General features: G+C 39.4%; 1 long non-coding RNA gene across 2 annotated transcripts; it reads right to left on the reverse strand.

The window, feature by feature from the left end:
* Nucleotides 1-216: 216 nt before the first annotated feature.
* On the reverse strand, nt 217-8616 carry LOC138119802 (uncharacterized). 2 transcript variants are annotated; one of them, XR_011155628.1, is made up of 3 exons: nt 8216-8616; nt 1694-1794; nt 217-599 (listed from the first exon to the last, which is right to left on the reverse strand). It is a non-coding gene; the product is annotated as an uncharacterized lncRNA (long non-coding RNA). The 2 variants fall into 2 exon arrangements; XR_011155627.1 differs by lacking the exon at nt 8216-8616 and adding an exon at nt 2290-2481.
* Between the last annotated feature and the right edge of the window lie 284 nt (nt 8617-8900).

Here is an 8900-nt window from a genome sequence, read left to right on the forward strand (position 1 = left end):
ATGCATTCATGACTGCTTTCCTTTTGGGCCTCCTTTTTCCAGATGTTATTTAAGCAGATACAGTGCTTCATTCTCTTACAGACAGTGGCATTAGGACTTGAAGTGACAACTGATTCAACAAAAATTCAGTTTCACACAGATATTTGAGCTACTTTATTATATTTGAATAGAACAGCAATGTATTTACTGACTCTATTTTTATTGAACATGGTCTATCTGCATCTTATTTTTCCAGGTTATTTTTAAGACCCCTTTTCTTTGCCAGTGTTTGCGATCCTTTTCATTTTGCTGTTAATTGCAAGTTTGGACACAAGTGCATCATGATAAAAGTCATAATGAAGTTGGATAAATTGCAATCATGAAAGTACAGGGAATTTTTTTACTTTTTCAGCCAGTTTAATTATATAAGATCTTCTGGAAAGCTTAAATAGGGGACAGAATTGACTGCAGACTTCATCAGCAGCGTCATTAGTCAGATAGTTGCAGTATTTGGAAGGTCTTGTGACTGTGTGACAGCGTAGTACCGACTGATGGCTGAAGCCAGAGTTATTCATTACATGATGGTGAGTCAGGCCCTCAGTTTGCAGTAGAAGTCTTCTCTATTGAGTGCAAAATAAAAGAGAAAGTTTTTGAAAGGTCCTAACAATCTTATTGTCATATAGATGGAATTTAATAAATTATGTTGCTTTAGACACTTAAACGTTCTATCAACATTTGTTATGGTCCTTAGGAAAGAACAAGTCCCATTGAATTTTTAATAACAAAGCTCTGACAACACAGGCTGAGTATTTTTGAATCTACTAGTACTACAAGGTGCTAATTTTTGTTGTTGACAATGAATAAATCCTAACAAAACCAGGAATTATCTGTGAATTTGCCGAGATCACTACCTGAATCCATAATCAGAAAAGATAGCTTGAGTGAAATCCTGACAGCAATCATACTGCATGTTTGTTTCAACACTTTGATAATATTACTTTTGCTCCGATGGCTTCTTGTGGGACATTTTATTTCAGGTGGTATTGTAAGGAAAAAATAATTGTACAATAACAAATTTTTTTGGTTGGGTCACTTTGTTTTCCATATTTTTATAACATATTGCAGATGGCCCAAAAGATTAACGCTAATGACCAAACCCACTGAAATGTAGGTAGCACATAATTGCTTCCACAGGCTGCAGCATATCATATCTGGTCCTGAATTTTTCTGCTAAATCCAAAGCAGCACAGAGTATTCCAGCTGATTCTTTCCCTGCATCTAAAGCACCATAAGTCTTTAATCCTTTACAGGACAAGCTGTAACTGGAAGTCAGTTGTAACTCACAGTGTTAAGAATATTTGGGATTGGCAGTTGCACGTGTGTTAACTCTGTCCCACTTTTGCATGGTCTTTTGGGTGACAATCAAAAGCCAGACAGACCACAAGAATTTCTATATCTTTTCACTAAACTGTCACCTACAGTGACATCCCCTAGAGAGCATGGTTAGTGCCATGCAAACAGTGTCAGCCTATACATTTTGGGTATATTGGGATCCCTGTCACTAATCTTACTACAAGTCTTATTTTCACATATAGTTAATCAGGTGGACCTCAGTCCCTTCAAGTTCAGATCATATCCTCGCACCAAAAGGTTCTGACATTCTTAACCATCTTAACCTTCTTAAATTAAATAGTGATATTTGAGTGTCACTGACCTGAGTTCTGCTGAAGGAACCCTTAGCAGTGAAGTAAGACCAGAATCAGTGTTCAACAGATGAGCAGGTTTCAATGAAGTTGTTCCTTCTCTGCATGGGAACTTTAGAGATATGTATATGACCTTTTACCACTACGCTAATTCATGCTCACTGTATTTTTTAAGTTTATATTCAAGAAGTAGCAAATGTATTGGAATTATTTTCCAAATAGTTCCTACATTATTACCTTAATGTGTTGCTGACATTTTATTCCTTATAGACAAGATGGCAACCATCTTTTATGAGGAAACTGAGAGATAAACCTACTTTTTCTCATTCCTTGCAAAAGCTGCAAAGACATCCTTCTTGTTAAGTATAATCATTACTATTAAAAGTCAGCTAGGTACATAAATATCTTAGACTTTAATCCATCTACAGTAATTAAAATTTTATAAAATTGCTCTGTCTTTCTCGATTGATTACCTGTGACTTTAAGCCACTCCAGAACTTTCATTAAGTATATCACTTTTGATATGGAATATTTCACAAATGCATTCAGCACATTATATGATACAAAAACTTCGGGAACAGTTGCATTTAACAGCTATTATACCCACATGTTGTTTAATCTGAGCCAAGTTCCTTCAGGCAGAGCTTAACTGTCCCTTCTGCTCACATAGAAGCATCTGTGCGATGAATCTGTGAGAGTATTTCATTGTGTGCTCCACCAGAGATAGTTCCTCAGAACTCTGCAACAACTTGCACTGTGGGCATCTGAAGTGATGTCTCTGCATATTTATGAATTCAGGTTTCTGGGGACTATCTGTTATTCACAGAACACAATATAGGAGTGTTAAATGTGTATTTTATACAGCACAGGAAATATGGCATCTTAGTTATTATGATATCTGTAGATTTGGTTCTTATTCTTTTTTAATTTCTTCTAAATATCAATTTGTATATTTTCTTCCCCTATATCATATTGATTCTATCCCTTTTTGTTATGTTCTTTTGCAGAGAAAACTGGGTGTGTACCATGGCTGGGAGGAAATTGGGTGAGAAGGATACACATTCTGTAGGATATTGCTGTTTTTGCAACCTTCCCACGCAGAAACTGACATTCATGAGTTCTATCAATGTTCATTATTTATACAATTCCCAACATGAATTCATTCTTCTGAAAACTGTGCCACTTACTATGCATTTCACATGACTAAAGCCAAGTAGCCACAAATAGCATCCTATTGTCCCTACTTTGAGAGGTACTTACAGCACGTGAAATTTGTAGGATTTTAGCTTGAAACCTATTTAAATAAGTTCTAAATCTGTGAGTTCTAAATCTTCTCTAAACCTATGATTTTATTGTTATGTATTTTCACAAATTCTGATATTTTTTGCCAGTGGTATAGCAATGTCAAATCAGGCTGTCTGGTTTACTCCTACCATTTCAAAGAGTAGCTTAAAGAAAGGTAAACACTATAATTTCCCATGATTGGAAGAACAAAAATATTTTAGCTTTAAAGTTATGCAAGGGATTTCTTTGAATGTAGTTTGTTCCTTTGATATTAACACTACCAAGTACACAAATAGAGATATCACAGAGCTGTGAAATCACAGCTACAAGAGGTAAACACTTGTTTAAGAACACATACTTGTTCTAATTGCTTGAGTAATTTACAGTCATTTCCTTTGTTTCTTCTAAGTGCTTATGTAACATAAGAAAATTTAGTCCCAGAATAACAAAATAAGGGAAAGAAGTTTTGTTTCATCTTCAGACCTAGGGCCAAATATCTACTTCTACAGGTTTCAATGCACTTTTGTAGTCAACGTATGAATTCAGATTCCTACTTTTAAGCATTGAAAATTGAATATACTGGCTATTAGGAATATTTGGAACACAGAAACTGCTATTCCAGTAACAGTGGTAAATGCTGCAGAATTTAAATATCTCACCCTGAACTGTGGATATTCTTGCAGTTTTCTTCCATGAAAGACCATTGCCTCCACCCTGTTGTGGGTGTGTAATAAAGTGTGAACATGCTTGCAGAGAAAAGTTGTAATTACATGAGGATTTTTAGGGGTAGTGTCTTCCTGAAAATCCTTTGACTCTTATTAAGTACATCTTTATCCTGGAATGAAGGGATATTGTACAGCACTGAACAGATATTGGAGCAGAGAATGGGAAAGGAGGCAAAAAAAAAAGAAAAAAAGAAAAAAAGGCGGGGGGGTGTCTCACTATTGCCCCTGCTCTAACTGTATTTTAATAGAAGAGCAGAGCCTAGCAAGCTGTCAGTGTGGCACCTTCCACGAACACATCTATAAATACACTTAAAAAAAAATGGCCATAAATCATGTTTTGTCATTAGAGAACATAGAGGGAAATTATAATTTTTCCACTGACAAAAGCGGGGGCAGGGGGAGGGGGGAGTCATGGCTCTAAAGTCACCTCTACTCTTTATTTTCCATTCTAATCTAGTCTGCTTTTCATTTTGCAGCTGAGCGATTGATTCAGTTAGGCATTAGTTTTCTTGGCTTGCTTGATATCAAAGACTTTAAGCATTTGCAGCTAAAGAGTGGATTCTTTGTCTGAGCAATCAAGGGTTGTATCAGGGACTGCAATGCCTGTGGGGAGGGAGAGCAGCAAACCCACCAGTAACAAGGAAAACTTAGACACACAAAAAATTGCTTCTATGCAGCACAGAAACAAGAAGCTACAATGATCTTGCTAATAGCTCTGTTTCTGCCCTCTTGACCTCAGCTGATTTTGATGTTAAGAAATACTACCCTAATACAGCCTCAAAATCTAGCAGCCTTTCTGCTCACAGAGGGGATGCTATGTGTTCCACTGCAGTAAAACCTCTCTGCTGTGTGGAGAAATAGCAACAGTGATTGTAGGACTTGGCCCTTAACACTGACACATCGAGCTCTGCCATTTCCAGCACTTATGATCAGTGAGGAAGTGAGAATTTTAAAAACTAGAAAAACAATTGTGCTTCTGCTAGCAGTAACATTTGCCAGGTCAAATGCTGGATCCAAATATATGTTTCCAAATCCTTGTGAGGATGGGCTGGTTTTGACTGGAGTAGGGTTCATTTTCTTCATGGTAACTTGTATGGGGCTGTATTTTGGATTTGTGCTGAAAACAACATTGATAACACAGGGATGTTTTCATTATTACTGAGCTTTGATCAGTGATTCAAAGCCTTTTCTGCTGCCAGAGAGCTGGCTGGGGGTGCACAGGGAGTTGAGAAAGAGAGTGCAGCCAGGACAGGTGACCCCAGCTGACCAAAGGGATATTCCATAACATATGTCATCAAGCTCAACATATAAAGTGTCATGAAGAAGGAAGGGGGGATGTTTGGAGGGATGGAGCTGGTCTTCCCAAGTCACCATTATGTGTGCTGTGGCCCTGCTCTCCTGGAGATGGCTGAACACCTGCCTGTCCATGGAAGAAGTGAGTTAACTCCTTGTTTTGCTTTTCTTGAGTGCACGGCTTTGAATTTCCCTGTTAAACTGCCTTTAACTCAAGCCATGAGTTTTCCCAGTTTTACTTTTCCAATTCTCCCTCCCATCACTGTGTGGGAGTGAGCCATTGGCTGCAGTGCTCAGTTGCCAGCAAGAGAGACAACCATGACAAAGGGACAAGATCTGGGTAATGCTGACTTCTGATATTTAGTCCCAAACCCGTTTTCAGAGAAACAAAATGGGTGTGTAGGCTCAATATGAAGGATAGTAGCTCTAACATGTCCCAAACTGACTGATGAAAGATCAATGAATCTTTTTTGTGCTAAAGCACTCTTGAAAAAAGTTGTTATAATCATAGGATCATAGGGGTTGGAAAAGACATCCAAGATCATAAAGTCCAACCTTTGACCAACCTCTACTATGCCAGCCAAACCACAGACCAAAGTGCCACGTCCAGTCATTTCTTGAACACCTTCAGGGATGGCCACTCTACCACCTCCCTGAGAAGCCCGTTCCAACGCCAGACCACCCTTCCACTGAAGAAATCCCTTTGGATAACTAACCTGAACCTCCCCTGGTACATCTCGAGGTTATATCCTCTCATCCTGTTATTAGCTGCCTGAAAGAGCCTGACCCCACCTGGCTCCACCTCCTTTCAGGCAGTTGTAGAGAGCGAGAAGATCTCCCCTGAGCCTCCTTTTCTCCAGGCTGAGGCCCCACAGATCCCTCAGCTTCTCCTCATCAGACTTGTGCTCCAGACCCTTCCCCAGCTCTGTTCTCTTCTCTGGACACTCTCCAGCCCTTCAATGTCCTTCCTGTAATGAGGGGCCCAGAACTGATCCCAGAATTGGTGGTGTGACCTCAGCAGTGCCCAGCATAGGGGATGGTCACTGCCCTAGTCCTGCTGCCACACTATTGCTGATACAGGCCAGGTGCCATTGGCCCTCCTGACCACCTGGGCACTGCTGGCTCATGTTCAGCTACTGCTGACCAGCACCCCCAGGTCCTTTTCAAGCTTTCCAGCCACTCTGCCTCCAGCCTGTAGCACTGCAGGGGGTTGTTGTGACCCAAGGGCAGGACCTAGCTCTTGGCCATTTTGAACCTCAGACAACTGGCCTCAACCCATGGATCCAACCTGTCCTGATCCCTCTGCAGGCCCTTCCTGCCTTCCAGCAGATAAACACTCCCACCCAACTTGGTGTCATCAGTGAACTTACTGAGGGTCCACTTGATCCCTTCCTCCAGGTCATCAATAAAGATATTAAACAGGACTGGTCCCAGTACTGAACCTTGAAGAAGCCCACTAGTGACCAGCCACCAGCTGGATGTAGCACCATTCACCACCAAAAGATACAGGCAGAAATGATTTAAGTCTCTTTTTCATTAAAATATTCTAAGCACAGCCTAGAGCTTGGGACAAACATTTGATATATAAAAAACCCCAACAAAATAAAAAACCTCTTGAAGTCTTAAACAGGTCTTTAGAAATTGAATTAAAACTTATGATTTTCATGTGTCACTGAAACATCAAAAATGGCACTGAATGGAGAAATTAATATATGTTTATAAAGGTCTGGAAAGAATCCAGAGATGAAATGCTGAATCTGAGTTTAGAATACTTTTAAAATAAAAAAATATCAGTCCAAGGCACATATAACCCTTTCAACTTCAGGACCAACATTATCCAGAACATGTGAAGACATTATCGAAGGCAGCCAACATTGGCACAAAAAAACCCACAGGACTTGGTAAAGACTTGAGTAAAAGAAAGGGATTAACTAAAATATGGTAACAAGAATTTGAGAGAATCTGACAAGCTTCCAGTCAAAAAATCATGTGTCATCTGTACACATGGCAGCAAAATTACAGCTCCCACAGCTGAGGACACTGTATCAAGGCTTTCCTATTGATATGGAGAGCCACTAAAGTGAGAGCTGGTATGTTCACCTTGCTGTTGAAAAAACTTGTGACTTATAGCCATTGACACAAGTCTTTCCTTCAAGGATGTGACATCCCATAGAAACATTTTAAACCTCACATCTGGACAAAGAAGCACGACATTCTGGGTTTTTTCTTCTTCCTTACAAATTCATTAATTTAATGTTAAAGAAACATATTCCATGGCTGTTTTAATGGCTTTCAGCCATTTTTCTTCCTCTGAATTCTGTGTGCCTTCTATGAAGAGATAAGTTTCAGACATAGGAAAACTATAGACATGACTGTATAATTCAGAAATTGGACCAACTGAGCATGAGACTAGGAATGGATCCCTTAGACAAAGAGAATTCATTTTGCTTGTACTCGTAGCTCTCATATTGCACACACAGAGAAATATATATATATATATTGCCATGGGGATGTTTATTATTTGTCTGAGGGAATATACCTGTCTGAGGGCATCTGTTCAGAAGGATTTATGACTCCTGATTATATTAACAAAGAAAATTCAGAAAAAAACAGAAAAAACTTTCATACTTCCAATCAGTTTACCGCAACATGAGCATTTGACACTGCATAATATACCCAGCAGTTTTAAGCCATTTTCATTTGCACTATGTATCAGTAGCAATCTTACCAAGACTAATGCCTGGAGTCAAGTTGCAGAATTTACAACTAATACATTGGATGTGATTTCAGTGTGTGTCTGAGTTTTGGGGCATGGGGAAATATAAAACTTACCCAGAGCAGCAGGTGATCAGACTTCAGTGACAAGTAACAGAAAAACTTGATAGAATCACCTTAGACTCAGTAGTCTCACATGGGCATACCAGCAATATGAAACTTGGACATAAAAGATGGGTGAAAAGAGAATTTGAAAACAAAGAAAAATTTTGAAGAAGGGAGAACTGTAGAAATACAATGTTGTTAAAGAGTGAATTAGTAAGGAAGGAATTATTGAATCATATCTTATATGTATCTCTCAGAAGATCTGAGGCTGTAGTTATCAGATAGGAGATGTAAAAAGCTTAGAAAGAAATAATGCCGTGTCCTCTACTTGTGCAGAGTCACCTTACAGATCACTTGATTGTCATGATAATCTATAGCAGGCCTGTTATGCTAATTCCATTGTGTACATACCCATTTCATCGTGCTCCAAACAATAACAAGTCTGGCAAAAACTGCTTTATGACACTGGCTTGCAGATTGATCAATAGCTGAGGAGAAACTCACATACTTTTAGCACCTGTGCAAACATATATAGATTTGCAAAACCAGAGGAACTCCACTGCCTCTGACTTTAAAGCTTGCACTGAGCATCCAAAAGCTTATTGACTGAGGTGAGAGCAATAGTGCCAGTTATCCTGTTCCTCGATGAAAAGAGAAGCACATTAACGAGCTCCTTTTTCCTTTGGCACAATACTTTACTACAGAAAATAATGCACATTCCCAGACACTTGCCAAGAGAGGATACACAACCCACTTCCCCACCTGCACCTACTGCTGAAAGTAACTTTAAAACTCTAATGTGCCCTGACACTTCTGAGTACCCTGGGAGAGCAGAGCTGGCTTTCTCCAGTAATCCAGCCTGTTAGCAGGTGCTGCAAATCCAGAGGCAGATGTTAATTGATTCACACTGACAGCTTTGGCAGATTCTGCTCGTTAGACTACCCTGACTCTAACTGCAGCCAAGAGTATCTCCCTGAGCAGAGGAACTGAGGGTTAAGTAGTCCTAGTGTGCTAATAAGACTTTGCCTTAGGAGGTACATAAGCTTGTGCCTGTTTTCTGTTTTGGCTTATAGTGTAACTAGAGAGGGACCTAAGT

Source organism: Aphelocoma coerulescens, chromosome 1, assembly GCF_041296385.1.
Source record: "Aphelocoma coerulescens isolate FSJ_1873_10779 chromosome 1, UR_Acoe_1.0, whole genome shotgun sequence".
Taxonomy (NCBI): Eukaryota; Metazoa; Chordata; class Aves; order Passeriformes; family Corvidae; genus Aphelocoma; species Aphelocoma coerulescens.